The sequence below is a fragment of the Felis catus genome, chromosome A1, assembly GCF_018350175.1.
Source record: "Felis catus isolate Fca126 chromosome A1, F.catus_Fca126_mat1.0, whole genome shotgun sequence".
In the NCBI taxonomy this organism is placed as follows: domain Eukaryota; kingdom Metazoa; phylum Chordata; class Mammalia; order Carnivora; family Felidae; genus Felis; species Felis catus.
The window spans coordinates 81,471,436-81,487,221 of NC_058368.1; the positions used below are offsets into that span (position 1 = coordinate 81,471,436).

General features: G+C 51.5%; 1 long non-coding RNA gene across 1 annotated transcript; it reads right to left on the bottom strand.

Moving 5' to 3' along the window:
* Window positions 1–12,474: 12,474 nt before the first annotated feature.
* LOC123384056 lies at window positions 12,475–15,310 on the bottom strand. Its single transcript, XR_006594656.1, has 3 exons — window positions 14,418–15,310; window positions 13,543–13,677; window positions 12,475–12,902 (listed from the first exon to the last, which is right to left on the bottom strand). It is a non-coding gene; the product is annotated as an uncharacterized LOC123384056 (long non-coding RNA).
* Between the last annotated feature and the right edge of the window lie 476 nt (window positions 15,311–15,786).

The window sequence follows — 15,786 nt, forward strand, 5'->3', positions numbered from 1 at the left end:
GGGCAGGAAGACACTAAGTCAGAAGCTTTGCACTTTGTTAGAGGGATGGCAGGGAATAGCATTGTTCAGTGTGGGAGATGCTTGTGTCAACACAACTGTCATGTGCGCTCAGGCCATTAGTAATTATTGGTGGGTGTGATGACATTTACTTCCCCACACGGCCTGTTCATCAGGACGATGATAATTGGCTCCCATACAATAAGGGAACATTATAGCCTGGATGGGGAGGACATACGCATTCAGAATCTGGACTTGGTTGTCTAAGAGAGGGAAAAGCCAGGAGGAGACACTCCTCGTAGAATTACAGGGCACGAGAGACAGGCATGTCTGCGGAAGGACACGTCTCAGAGGAGGGAGAATCCTCCTGTGTCCGCAGGGAATCAGCTAAGATGGGGCGAATGGGGTCCCCAGATGGGAGGGGCTCACCTTCCTTGTCTGTGTGAAGCTTCTCAGAGGCCTCGCACGTGTTAACACACAGCGTGTTCAAGAGAAGAAAATAGAAATAGAATGAGTGCTCCCCAATAATTTGACCTCACAACCTTGCATTGATGAGGACGTCCTGGTGCTCGCGTGTTCAGAAACGCAGACACAGCACAAACCGCATCACACACAGATCGGCGTTGAGGGGAGTGGATGAGGCTGAGAGACGGTGTCTTCATCTTAATTTTAGAGGGACAGAGAGCGGACTAAAGAGCCAACAGTACAAAGTGCAATGTGGTTGTACCGATTCACACCCTGGCCACGGTGTGTAAGGAACCACACGGCGCCCCCATCCTCACGGACACCGGGCTTCCTCAGATGCCCTGAGCTTCGAGGAAATGGTGACACTCACTGATGCCTTAACTCACTTCTCATGGATCTCAGCAAAGCGTTGCTGGATATCCTCACGCCATTCACATTTGCTTATGAAATGACCGTCTCTATTTTTGCTCATTTTATTGCCTTTTGAAATCTTTCGTACTGATTTGTGAGGCTTCTTTGTAACGAATCTGTTGTTGTTTGTGTTGTGAAGAATTCTCCCAACTTCTAGCTTGTCCATTGGTCCTCCTTCGGTAACTTTTGGCCAAAAAGAACTTCCTAGATTAAATGGAGTTGACTTTATTAACCTGTTCTTTTACAGCTGGTACTTCCTGTGTTTGGCCTAAGAAACGTTTTCTACCCCAAAGACATAAAAACATACAACATAACAAACATGCCCAAGATCTCAGTGACTTGAAGCAATAAAACTTATTTCTTACTTTTGCTACATGCCCACTGTGTAGAACTTCGGGTTCTGTTCCCCAGTCTGAGACCCAGAATGGCAGAAAAGACCCACTTTGTGTGGTGACTCTCTCGCTGGCTCCTGCCCCTTCCCTCTGGAGAAGAGAGATGTCATTTCCATTCGTACCTCCCGGCCAGTCGTATGGCTGAGCCTACTTCTGTTGACTTGGGCAGAGATGGCAAATATTTGGGGGACAGCACTAATTACTCCCGAGAGTCACATTTCTGGCCATCAAACAGTTCTTCTCTCCACATGCAGAACACAGCCTCCTCCGCCGTGGCTTTCTGCCTCTGTATCGAGCTCAAATCTGGATCATCGAGTGAGGCCCTGGTTCTTCATCTGACCCATATCGGCTCTCTTGGACCAGAGACCTGTGATCTGAAAAAAACAGTTATCTGCTTCTCACACACCCAGTCCACACTGGAAGAGCAGGGATGAGGTAACCACAGTCTGCCATCCCCTTCAGAACAAGCAAGCCACGGGTCTGTAACGTGGCCATAATTCTCTGCTCTGAGTGGAGGATAATGTCTCTTGATTAGGTCATGATTCTGCTCCTGGGTGTGGCTTCTGGTTCACTGATTTCTGTGACACTTGACCCTTCCTTCTAGAAGGTTCTTCCTTTTCTGTCATCCTCCTTGGCCATATTTGATATGGACATCAGAGGTATATACTCCAAGTGTCCTTATTTGTAGGTGATGGGACGTGAAGGCGATCTTAAGTCCCTAAAATCACATCCTCTTTTAACCCAGGCTGGTGGCTCTTTGGCACTAAAATGTCCAGAAGCTCAGTTAGCTTTTTATCTACTTGATTTCACTAGGCTGCGTGTGCCAAGAGCTGCACCTCCATTCTTACTGAGACCTACCTTTCAGAGTTGCTCTACCTCTCTGCTTTCTTGCCCCCACGTCTTCTCTGTCAACCTACCTGTTGGTGTGTCGGGCTCTGCTGGTCTCACCCATGAGCCATTTCGTCCACTCTAAAGATGGTACCGACCAAGGAACCCCTGTCATTCCCTTACAGCTTAATCTATTAAGAAGCTTTAACAATGGGTACGATGGCCATACTTTTGGTGCGATCTTGGCTGAAGGACTGAAATCCAAACAATATGAGTGGTTCAGAACTTCCCAAGTTAATTTTTTACTGTGTGGGATGAGACGCTATTGTCTTCTCTCAGCCTACAAGTTAATGAATTTGTAGATTTTCCATCCCCTCCTTGATTCCTGCTCACAGAGGAATCTCCAAGCTCATCTCTCTTGTAGTATGTTGCCAAATGCAGACAATACCACTGTCGTGGGGTGAATGGTATCCCTAAAAATGATATGTTGAAGTTCTTATCCTCAGAACTTATGAATGTGACCTTATTTGGAAACAAGGTCTTTGCAAATGCGATCAGGTAAGCTGTCTATTTCTCATTCTTGTTACTTGGCTACAGAGGCTGGCTGGTGACTCTGATCCTGCTGGACCCAGGCGGATGGGGCAACAGCTATACTGACCATTGGCAACACCGTAGCAGATGGTTGAGAATTGTACCCTGGGTCCTAAGACATGTCCCTTCTGCTCGTGTGACCACACCTAAATTCTGTGGGAACTTAGGGACAACCTTATGTACCTGGGAGAAGAATTAGAAATATATGGTGAATATTACCAATGGCTACGACAAGTGCATTATTTTATTGTTATAGTTGCTAATTTAATCAGTCTGTTTTTGACAACTATATTTTCTACCTATAGTTTGCTGGTGAATAAAAATGTCATTGTCTTTTGTATTGTGATCTTGATTTTGATTATTCAAACTTGCTTTAGCTCTCTTGTGAAATATAAATATTTCTGCATTCTGTTAGAGTTTTTTTTTTATGTGGATATTGTCTGCGAATTCTGACAGTGGTCTTTTAATATAATTTTCTTTATCAATCCCTAAATCTTTTATTTCTTTTCTTGACCTACTGTAGTGGGTAGGACTTTAGGTACAGCACTGCATAGAATTGTTGATAGCTGGCATCCTCATTTATAAATGATTTTAAAGATAACGCTTTCACATTTTTTACTGTTAAGAATGATAGTTACTGAGGCTTTTGGTACAGACCCTGAGTTGGGGTGAGGAAGATACTTTCTCTTCCTGGTTTTGTGAAAGGTTTAGTGTTACTGAGATGATGGTTATCACATACGTTTCCTGCTCTCTTGTGATAATTGTGTGCTCATTCTCTTTTAGTCTGTAAATAGGATGAATTATATCCATATCTTTTCCTAGGGTGATAGAACACTGGGATTCCTGAGTTAACCCCAACTTGGCCAAGCCGGTTATCATTTTAACACGTGCAGCTGGATTAGACTTGCGAATATTCTGTACCCAATGTTTGTATGCTTTTTCATGAGTTGATTGGCTAGAGACTGGAAACACTTTGGTGAATAAAACAGAAGGGCACCTCATACTTGCAGTCATAGTATCTAAGACATCATTAATTACAAGATTCTGCACCAATTTAGTGACAAATTTTCTGTGGGAAACCCTGTGACATCACATAATCATGACGATCAGTAAGATATACTCTACGTATAACTGTTCTAACCACTGAGCCAGAACACACACCATATTGCATGGTGCAGTGTGGCTTGGAGGCGGGGGTCACCTTTTGGTCTACTGAGTCCCAGTTTCTTCCTTTGCAAAGTGAGGGGTAGAGAATCTCCAAGGTGCCCCTTGGACTACAAGTCCTCCGATTATACCCCCTCCCCAAAGATCTTCCCACTCCTGGAAGAGCTACCCCACACCCTTCCTGGAGCCCAACCCTGAACGGTCCAACTTCATACAACAGCGGAATGAATCCCTTGGGCAAGAGAACTCACAAAAGTGAACAGATACACTGCTCAGGGACCCCCCAGGACCGATTCCCAGGTCTGCATGCAAACAGCCCCCCACCGAGTGGCCTTTGGTGCCTCAACACTGCGCCCGATGCACCATTAGGCGTTGGAGACTGCCGAGAGTTGGCACGTGATGGGTGCGTCCGAAGAGTTCTCTGCACAAAGTGCCCACCCAGACCTCCTGCCGTGAGAAAGCCAGAGGCCCTGGAACCCCCTACTTTCTGATTACAAGATACCTTCCTGTTTTAAATGTTCAAGCTCTTTCTGGGTGTGTAAATAAGTGATAACTTACTGGACTTCACTGATAATAATTCCATTTCGGACCAGAGAACTAAACATTAACTGCTACTTAACATATGAAACATTATATATGATGGCCTTTTTAATCACCTCTGACTTAAAAAATATATTCACTTTAGGTCTGAAATGTGGATGCTGTGACACTGAATCCTCTCTGTAAATAATTCTAAAAATGAACAGTTCTAGTGAAAACCTTTTATTTTCATTTTAAAGACACACTCGAACAGGATCTCAAATCTAAAAAAAAGAAGAAGAAACAGTTCACTTGCTCTAGCGTGCAACAAATTCATTGTGCCAACTTCAGAATCTGTTTCAATCTGTTCTGAAATGAACTTGATCTTCCACACTTAATTCCTCCTACTGACAGCAAGATTCAGTGCCCTGATCTTCAGAGGTTTATAAAACAGGGATGGAAAGCTTTCTAAATCTCAAACAGCATACAAAATCAGAATTTAAATGAAGTCAGTGTACTGTAGCACTGGATTTAATTTTATTTGACATATACTTGGAATCTGGTTTTTAATGGAACAACTATCTGGGACGTGGCTGGAACCAGAAGGTTCAGAAGCGGCCAGACTGCATCGAGTCCTACAAGCTGCATGGACAGCCGGCTCGGGTGGCAGTTCTGTTCGCTCTCCCGCGTCTCAGAAAGCTTTTCCGAACCAAAGGACTTAAAATGCAAAAGTAGAAACTCTGTAGAGAGAAGACAGGGGCTGCTCTTAGGCATTACAAATATTATCCATCTATTTTTAACATGAAAAGCACAAACTAACAAAAAGACAGAATAGTCAAGGGAGAAAAGAGCACGCAAGAGAATACACTTTTTCCCCTTAAAATGTCGGCTTCTCTACAGACCCGCCAGCAGGAGCCGTGGGGTAATAGCACCCCCTTCTGAGAGTGAGACACCCCCCCCCGCCATCCCCCCCACCCCCAGCCTCCGGCTCCCACTCTCCTGGTTGCCCTCCCCCCACCCCCTGCTCGGAACACACTTAACTTCCAGAAAACAGCTCTGGGAACAATCCTGGCACATTCACCTTTGGAAGAACCGCTCGACAGCCCGACGCTGCCTTGCCACACACTGCCGATCAACGCGGGACAAGATTCGCAGTGAGGCCCAGGAACCCGGGAGAGAAATTAATTGCACTTCTGTGTAATTCCTTTTGGCTGTAAATTCTGTAAATGTTTCTCGCTTATAACAGTTTCTACAGCTATAATGTTCCAATTAGCAAATGTAGGAAGAAATGATTGTACTACCACACCTTGGATGGTGTTGTTTTCCTTTTCTCTTTTCTGAAATATTTTCTGATGTTTATTTATTTTTGAGAGAGAGACAGAGCCTGAGTGGAGGAGGGGCAGAGAGAGAGGGAGACAGAATCCGATGCAGGATCCAGGCTCCGAGCTGTCAGCACAGAACCCGATGCGGGGGCTCGAACTCACAGACCGCGAGATCATGACCTGAGCCAAAGTCTGACGCTTAACCAAATGAGCCACCCAGGTGCCCCCTTCCTTTTTCTTTTCTTTTCTTTTTTGTGATGCTCTTTGAAGTTCATTCCCGTGTTCCAAACAAAAAAGGCTTATTACATAATTAGCATAGTGATGTTAAGGACAGGGTGACCAAGAGGCAAACCTTTAGCACTAAGACGTGGTCACAGGGTCCCAGTGCGCAAGGACAAGAGAGCACTTCGGCCGGATGCGTTGATGAGGAAGGGAGAAGGAGGAAACTCCAGATCAGACACCGGACATCACACCAGCACCACCTGAAAGTGTTTTGTGCAGTAAAATGGAAGCTTCACCTTTTGGCACAAAATCTATGAACAAACTCGCAAAGGTATATTGTGGTTCGATAAATATCCCAGGACCCTGGAAAAACCAGCTAGCAGTTTCTCATTCACAGAACTCTCAAGGATCTACCATCGCCTCCTCTAGCTGTGATTTAACAGCCGTGCGATGTAGTCTTTCATGTCAAATTCTGGAAAGCATCTGTTTTTGTGCACGGCTTTGCTATTAGCCTGATGCCCCAGGACGGCGCCTCTCACGCTGTCTGTGGGAAAGTCCCAGTTTTCTCTTTAGCTGTAACCCATTGAAGACCTTACTTTATAAAATTAAATAAAAATAAATTGCTAGAAAATAAAAAGCAAACAAACACACAATGTGAGCCCTAAACAGGAGCCGTCATGTTCTAAGCCTTCCCTCAATTTCTGCACTTACAATGGATTCACAAACAATCTGGGAAATCAGACCATCTGAAAACCACACGGCGTGCATAGCTTTGCCTAGGGTGGTGGTTCCCAAAGTGCGTGCCAGGGCACCCAGGGCGCCACAGTGACCCCACAGGACACTCTGGGACAGTTCACATTTTCAACAGGAACACAGCAACGTGTCCTAAACACAGGATGTATACTGTGTGCGTTTCTAAGTGGAGAATTAAAACAGAAATATTTAAATCTCTTTGGATTTCTTCCCATTCTAAATCGTTCATTACTCCCGGACGTTTTAACTAATATTTTCCCCCTTTTGACATTTGGACCCACTCGACTTTTAAAAAGTCACAAATTGTCCCTAATAAGCACGCAAATTATGTAGGCTGTTGACTATAACAGCCTTTGGGGCACCTCACTTCTCCACCTCCATCAAGTCCCACATCCAAACAACGTGCCAGTTTAGCATAATAATGAGGCAATTTCCTGCCTGTGATGATGTTGACAGGGAAGCCCAAGGAAGTGACACTTCGCGGCTAAAGTCACAGAGAACAGAAGTGCCAAGGTCAGGTGAACAGCCAACCCCGGGACCACACCCTGCCGCGTGCTCTCCGGCCACCAGGACGCGCACCCCCCCTTCTCTGCTCAGGAAACACACCCAGAGGGGGCCAAACGCTAATTTGTCTCCTGGCTCCCAAAGGCATCCCCGCCCGCCTCCTCCTTAAAGACTGTTATTAACTGCTTCCCTGGAAATTGGCCTGAGACCACTCCAGAGCAAAATTAAGACAAGTTTGTTTCTCATTTAAAACAACAAAAAAAGAACCAGTGGAACATGGTGGTGATTCGAGGGAGGAAGGAACCTGCTCAGAACCTGTCATTACAGCAGTGTCCGCTGCCTGCTTCCTTGCAGTCAGTGCACGGTGCCTGGCCCGACCCTCCCTCCGGCCCAGGACAGCACCCCTGCCATGACCAGCCTCCTAGCACAGCCACCTCTTTGGGCAGGCTGCTGGCCGCGGCAGACATCCCTCACCTCCAATGCACCTGCCACCTGACTGCCTCCCACCTGATGGGCCAGCTCGGTCAGGGTGACCCCCAGCTCCAGAAATCATGGCTGGCCTGCTGCAGCTGGTCCTGCTCCCACAGGGACAACAGACTTGTGGGGCAGATACAAACACGGCCAGTGCTGAGCACGCACTGGGACCCGAAGCTGGCAGGGCTGGAAACTGGTGACACTCCACCCAAATCCCGTGACCCTGCTCACTCTCCACGCCCCCACCAAGAGACTTTCCACTGAATTCCTTCCCAGAACATCGGGGTGGATTCCGTCTCCTGCCGGGGCCCTGGCTGGTCTGGTGGAGGCGTCACTTACCAGCAGCCACCATAGCCAAGGGTGGAGAACCTTGGTCGTGGGCCGTGTGGAGGCATGGAGTGCAGGGCACCCTCAGGATCAGGGCACAGCCACCAAGCGGTCTACCCGCCCAGCAGGGACCCTGCGTTGGCTCCCCCGGAAGTGGGTCCCAGGGTCTCCACATGCTGGGGACCAGACGGGGCTGCTGGGACCTCTAGCTGGCGTCCACCCACGTGGGGCACGGTGTCATGCGGGCTTGTGCTTCCGGCTCTCTGAGGACCACGGCGCCTGCAAGCCTCGCACAGACCCTGGGAGAGGGACACGAAGGCTAGTGCTTGTGCTGTGGGAAAGAGGGAGCGGCCCATCTTTACTTGTCCTCCTGTCTCTTTAATTCCAAGGAACGAGAACGTAGAAGAGGAAAGGCAGTGAGCGAAGCTCTCCAACCAAGTTTGCACCCTATTTGTACCAGATCCGCTAGAGAACCAGATGTGAGTAGCGCGTGCTGGTTCCACCTACACTCGTATTTTCTTTGTTTCCAATAACCAAGGTTATCAGTTAGCACTCCGGCTGTACTAGGCAGAGAAGAGTGGCCTGGGCAGGGGTGCGGAGGTGCGATAATCCGGTAATTCAGGCCGGCCCTGCGCAGGCCCCTGCTTTCCTGGGGCAGGCTGTTCGTTCCTGCTCCCCCCAGGTTCTGTTCTCCCGCCCGCCACACCTCCTCCGTGTATCCCACCTGTCACACGCTCACCTCTGCTCAGACTTTGCCCACCTGCAGTGCCCAGCGTCCCCGTTAACCACGGCCACCCCATCCGCCAATGTGCAGCCCAGAGCCCATCGCCACCTGACAACCTCTTCCAACCCAACGGGCACCAGACATGCTCAGACTTGAGCTTCGTGCTCCTTGGTGTGAAAAGTTACTCCCCGTTTGGACTTACATTCACGTAGAATGAGGGTCATTACTCATATGTCTCCTGTATCGCCGTGGGGCCATCAGGGCTGGTCTGTGGTTGGTCAAACTGAAAGCCAGTGTCCAGAATGCTTCTGACATTCAGCCACGAAACTGGGATTTTCCAAGTCTGTGGAGATCCCCACGGGGCGGGACCGGGGGCAGAGGGAGCCGGCAGGGCTCGGGGTCCTCTGCACATTTTAAACACCCCAGAACCACCTCTGCAGGTGTTAGCGGACTTTCTTTTGCACTTCCTTTCCCTCCATATTGAGGAAATGAGGTCTTGACACCAGCCAAGCTCCGAGGCACCCAAGCCGGGGTTGGGGGCACAGGTGACCGTGGGGCTGGGTCCCATCAGTGAAGATGACAGGACAGTCACGGAGAGGAAGATGGTTTGGGCCTCCAGGGACAGCAGGCCACCCGCCGTCTCTGACCTGAGAGACGCACGCTCAGATGCCAGCTGGGGAGCCTGGGGTCTCCAGTGACCCGGGGTATGTACCCCTGTGTCTCTCTTTCTCCGTCTTATTCCCTGGCAAATCTTCCCAGTGGCCGGGCTTGCGCTCTGGCTGCTTAGGACCACCAGGAAGAGCCGGGCCCCCAGGCGCTGCACAGGCCTCAGGTTCAGGCCTCGGGGGGCCCCTTGGGTCACATGACAGAAGCCGGGCCAGTCAGAGTGGCCCAGAGGACAAAGGTCCATGGCCGTGTGCCTGTCCTACCTGTAGATGAGTCTGTCTCTTGAGAACTTCAACAACAGGGTGCAGGGAGGTGGCCCCAAGGACAGTCGGGACGGGAGCCTGGATGCCTGCAGACCAGGCAAGCTTGTCCCCCGCCAGCAGGCAGGTCAGCCGCACAGGGGCCCCTGGAGGAACCTGTGCTGGGTGAGCAGGAGTTTTCTCTCCCCTCCTCCTTGGCAGGTTGGATGCTCTAGGTTCTTTAATTGCTTGGCTACAAAGCTGCCCTCCAGAGAGAAAGGCCAGGATGGGCACCCGGGCTCGGCTGCAGCCGCAAACTGACTTCTCAGAAGCCCCTTTTGAGTGCGATGGAAAGAAAAAGCCAGGAGCCAGCGGGCCCTCCCAGCCAGGTGAGCATTGGTCTGCGGGAGGGCTGTCTGTGCTCCACCCCACCCCCTGCACCATGCAGAATGTTCCGGCGTGCCTCCGTCAGGGTTCTGTCTCTTTACCACGCTGAGGTTGCCAATCTGCTGGAGGAGGAGGAGCAGGAGGCTGGTTTTCTTTTCTTTCTTCCTGTTCTTTTTTTTTTTTTTTTTTAGAAATGGAATTTTAAAACAGCCAGCAACTAAGGCAAACTCCCAGGATAACAGTCTTAACAATTTACATAATGCAAGGTTGGAGAGGACGTGAGGCGGTCCTTTTAAATCGTGTGACACGGTTTAAAATAGGGAACCTTGGCTGGCATTAAACCACAGTCCTCTGAAACACAATTATAAAGCATTTAGGATGGCTCGGCCAATCCCATCCCTTGATTGGCTGCCCGTCCCTCACCCTGTAATCTTTCCTCCAGCCCGCGCACGGCGGCTGGCAGGGGCAGCCGGGTGCGTTTTAAGAAAGACTACTTTTTGCTGCTTTGGTCCTTGCCCCAGAATCTCAGTCCTCGGAAACGGGGCCCTTTGTCCCTGCCCGAGGACGCTGATTACGTTCGCTGCTGGCTAGGAGGGGTGTCGGCGGGACCAGCGGCCTCTCTGCCAGCCCCACGCTTCGGCCCGCCAGACCCGTGACAGTCAGGGGACATCTCTGCGAGCCTCTGCGCATCACCACACCTTTGCCCTGTTGGCTTCTTTATCTGTAAAATGGGGCCACTGCCGGTGCACGGGACATGACAAATGGGGTCAGGGAACAATTAGCTACACGTGCAAACGTGTGAGCGATGAGGACATCAGCAGAACAGCCCTTGACCCCTCCCGCCCGCCGGCACCCACTGAGCACCTACTTGGTGCCAACTCTGGGTCAATGCCGGCTGCTGGGTCTGCGCTTGGTGACTCGGGGGCTCAGTGCCGCGTGTGGGAGATGCACACGTGCCCCACACGCGTGTAAGGTGTGACGTCTGCAGCCTCAAGGCTTGTAGCCAAAGGGCCTGTGCCCTGTGCTCAGGAGACCTGCGGAAACCTGAGCAATGCCACACAGGAGGCTGAGGGCGGGGCCCGCAGGGATGCTGCAGCAGGAGCCCGGGAGTGGGCACGGAGCACAGCGCGCGATGCCCCCGTCCAGGTCACCGCGAGGGCAGAGACCAGGCCCCGAGCCCCTGAGGACGAGAGATGGGACACCACCAGCATCCCACCTGTGTGACCTGGGCACCTCCTCACCCGTCCGACAGCCCGCTTCCTCCCCCACGGGCCACCGCAGACTGCCCAGGGTGACAAGTGCACAGCACACGGGAAGGACTCCCGGCCCCTGTCACGTGTCTGACGAGACGGTGGCCACTGGCATCGCAGCCCCCCGTGTCAGGCAGGCCTGCCTTCCCCGGGCCCCGTCCCCACACGCGAGGCACGGGCACTCAGGTGGACGCGCTCTGCCGTCTGCTCCGGATGCTCTGCTGGGAAGGACGGTGCTGCCCGGGCTCCAGCGCAAACGGGACCTGCCTCAGCGGCAGAGTGGCTCAGGGGCCAAGGGGGTGGTGCGGGTCAGCCAGCAGCCCGACCAGGTCCAGCTGACCCGCCTGAGCAGCACCAGGGAGACACGGGCCCGCCAGACATGCTGTCAGGACGCGGCCCGCCCCCTTTTCCCACCTCCGCTCCTGGGCCTGTCCAGCCAGAGACCAAGGCAGCCCCCTGAGGGGCCAGACCCACAGGCGGAGGGCAGAGGGGAGGGGAGAGGGGTGCTGCACGGACACAGCTCGCCTTCATGTCATTCCCGGACACTCAGCCGGGGACTCTTAAATGATGTCCCTACAGTCACAGAATTGCCTAATGGCTCTGTGCACAGGTACCTGCACATACACACGTGCACAGCTATGCGAGCCACACACACAGACACACACACACTATGTGATTTATACACACGTGCACACCACATACATCCATGCGCACAGACATGCACACACAGAGTACAGAAATGCACACATGTGTACACACATGCATCCACCATAAGCACACACCTGTACACACACGTGCATAGACACAGCCCGAAGCTGACGGGACACAGGGCTTTCCCCAGCCTCGCGGAGACCCCGTGGCAGCCCCAGGGCAAGGTGAGTTGTGGGGTCTCTCACCTGCTTCCACAGCCCAGCCACACCGCCTCCTGGCAGCCCCCCAGGCAGGCTCACCCGGGCGCCAGCCCCACTTCCCTCGTCTGTATGAGGGCAGGGGAGGTGCACAGGGCTCAGCCCAGAAAATGTCAGGGGCCGTGAGCCACAAATGGAGTCACTGTTATTATCATCCCTTCCCAACCTCACCTCACTGCCCCCCCGCCCCCAAATGTCCCCGCAGGCCCTGCCCAGCTGTCCCACCCACAACACTGCTGAGGGCCTGACACCCCGGCCGGGCACTGCCCCCGGGGCCCCGCTGCAGACCCCGCGCTTCAGCAACGGCGTGTGCATTTGACACACGCTCCAGCCGGCTGGGGAGAAATTACATCTCCTTTCTGCGTGTGTGGTAACCTTGTATCAAGGCCAGGAAGAAATCATTTTCTTGAAAAGTTTATAAACGGAACTAGAGACAAATTGGTAACGTTGCATGTGTCTTTTCCAGGAGACATAAGGACACGTAAGCCCTTGAACCTTAGTGTGTCAAGGGCACCACACAGCCATGGTCGGTGCGGCTGCAGAATGGCTTTGAAGGCTCCATTACGTTCTCCAGTGTCTAGGATCCCTGCTTCGATTCCGAGCTCTGCGAGTGATAAAAGGTTTGTCCTCTGACAGCCTCACAACGTTAACAGTAGCTGCACTTTGTGCCATAATGGGGACCATCTACTCGAAATCAAGAGCGTTTTTCCCTGTGCGTTGACATGTGGTTTCAGACTCCAGGTTTCTGCATGCTAATGTCTAGACATTGCACAAACACAGTATAAACCCAAATTATATACCTCTGCACACAACATCCCAGCAAGCGCAATTTGTGTGATACCTAACAGGTACGGAGAAAATTTCCAGAAAAGGTGACATTCTTTGTTCCTGCTCCCAAGGAGCTGCTCTGATATCAGAAGAAGGAGGGAAACCTAACGTCGGGATCCATAAGCCCCATAAAGCTGAGAGCACAGGCAATTTAGTGTCTCAACACGGGCACATCCGTGGGCTGGGGTGGGAGTGCCACGTGGTCGGAACAGAAGTTCACCAGGCCGTGGGACGGAGTGCGTGTCTGCTTGCTCTGTGCAGGGGACTGGCCGGTTCTGAGAAGAGCCCGCACGTTGGACACCTTCCAGTGGATAAAGGGCTGGACCGGGTAGGGGCGAAGGAGCCCAGGGCCCCAGGCCTGACTTTGCTCCCCACTCCTGTGGAGCCCACACAAGCCGAGGGCTGGCCTGGACGCCCCTCCCAGGGACAGCCCCCGGAACATTGCTGTTCTGACTTTACCGGCAGCCCGAAATCAATTCGGTGGGCCGCAGGCAGAATTTTGGAAAAATTACACTTTGAAAATAATGACAAATGATGTTTAAATGCAATAAAATAGACCAGAGACACCAACCTGGGTGTGGATCACGGGCAGGTGCCCGTGTACAAGATGCTGCTTTGTGCCCTGGGTGTGCACACACGCTGAAAGGCCTTACGCGGGATGCTGGACTCCGGCTTCTGGAGAAGTTAAGGATTTCTTCACTGCTCCCTGCAAGCCAGACAAGGTGACCGGTGCGCGTGCGGGGCTCCGACAAACCCACGGAGTGACCGCTGCCGGGCTGACGGCACAGCCTCGGGAACCCTGTCCGCTGCAGACAATTGTGGAGGGAACAGAGCTAACACTGGCCCGAGCCACCATTCCGACGTGGCCCCTCTGGCCAGCACAGCATGGACCCTGGCCAGGACGCAGACCCCAGCTTTTTCTTTTCCTGGCTCCAAGGATCATGAAGGACCCACATACATTTCTCTACATTCATAGGTCAGCATAGTGAGTGCTGCAGAAAGGCACGTCTGGGGATGGGCCCGACACGGGCAATCTGATGAGGCTCCGTCACCCAACCCTGGAAAAGCTGCCCCCGGGCTGACCTCATGGCCCTACAAGTTTCAGATGTCTGAAGGTGCAGGCCAAAGTCCCAGGGCCTCTGGATTAGCAGGCTGGACCATCCCAAATGGCTATCCGGGGCACATACAGTTCTCACACCCACCTGTCCCTGCCCACCCACCGGGACAGTCCTACCTGCCTCTCGAAGCCCAAGAGGAAGGAAGGCCACCTGGAAAATTAGCTCTATTTTCTGTGTTCTGGGCAGAGGAAACAAAAACTTTCCAAGCCAGGACTTCTGTGGCAAACTCTCTGGTTTTTGTGAATCTCCGAATCCCCTGGACCGGAGTGGGGTTCCAGCTCCCCCAGCCTGTGACCTTCTGCCCAACAGCACACGAGGAAGCATGCACCTGTTTCAAGGTCCACACTTTGTCCTTGGCTGGCTCTTGGAACAGTCCAGTGATGGCTCGTCTACACAGCAGAGACACTCTCTCTGAAGACATCACACAGGCCAGGACGCCAGCACACACCTGTGACTGACTGAAAATCAGAAAGCGCTTGGCGATGCCCTTACTGGAGTCTTCTGAGACAGTACATGAGCCTCTGTGTCTTAGGATCTTCCTAGAGACGTGTTCAAACCTCCGTCCCAGAGACAGTGCCCTTTTCTTTCTCGTAAATGTGGGAAGATCCCTTGGCAGAATCCAAGGAACAAACACAATAATTTCCCTGATCCTCCCCTGATCTCCCAATTACATACGTTGTTTTATTTTGATGGGAAGTAATAAGATAGAGGGAGTTAGCTCACTTATTAAAGGTCTTAAATCGCTTTTGAAGTCTAGGATTTTCAAGAGGAAGATTTGGGGCTCTTTCAGGTGAGAGGTTCAGAAAATATGAAAGGAACATCTCCTTATTTCTTTGGTTGAAAATTAAGTTTCTTTTCACCAACTTCAGAATCCCGGAATACCTCCAAGTAGAGTCACCTGAACCCCAAGAGCGGAGTGGCGAGGGAGAGTGGGAAACTGAAGGCAATTATGCATGTGTGCCAAGTTGGGTCCCTAGGGGCGCTGTTTGCTCTCAACGCCGTCCTGGGTCAGCTAGACAGAAGGTGCAGGCCCTGGGAGGGACTTGCGGGGGTTACCTGTACGTGGAAGTACATCTGTTTAACTTAAGCAGGGTTAAACACCTTCTCTCCCGAGAAGATATCCCCCCAAAGAGGCCAATCCAGGGGCACCTGGGTGGCTCCGTCGGTTGAGCCTCTGACTTCGGCTCAGGTCACGATTTCACAGTTAACGGGTTCGAGCTGGCGTTGGGCTCTGTGCTGACGGCTCGGAGCCTGGAGCCTGCTTCAGATTCTGTGTCTCTCTCTCTGCCCCTCTGCCCACTCTGAAAAATAAATAAACCATTAGAAAATTTTTAACAATAATAAAGAGCTCAACATAAAATCTAGAGAAATGCGACACTGGGCAAAGAGTGTCACATGAGTCGAGTCTAACTATCAGTGACGAGGTCACAGAGCTCTCTGCAGGGGGCAAGCACATTCTGAGCATACCCAGGACATTTGCTCCGGGTTTGAACGGTGGGAGCTGCGGGCAAAACCCACCTCTGTTTTTCCATCTCGACCAGAAGTGGAATCCAACAACTTCTTATAAATTGAATTTTCTAAATGTCACTGGTAGACAGAATGCAATTTGGTTTTTAATATTGATATATATTACCAAATATTTACAGGTGTCATGGATTCTAAAAAATGTTCTGAGTATTGGTGGGGGGTGATGTATA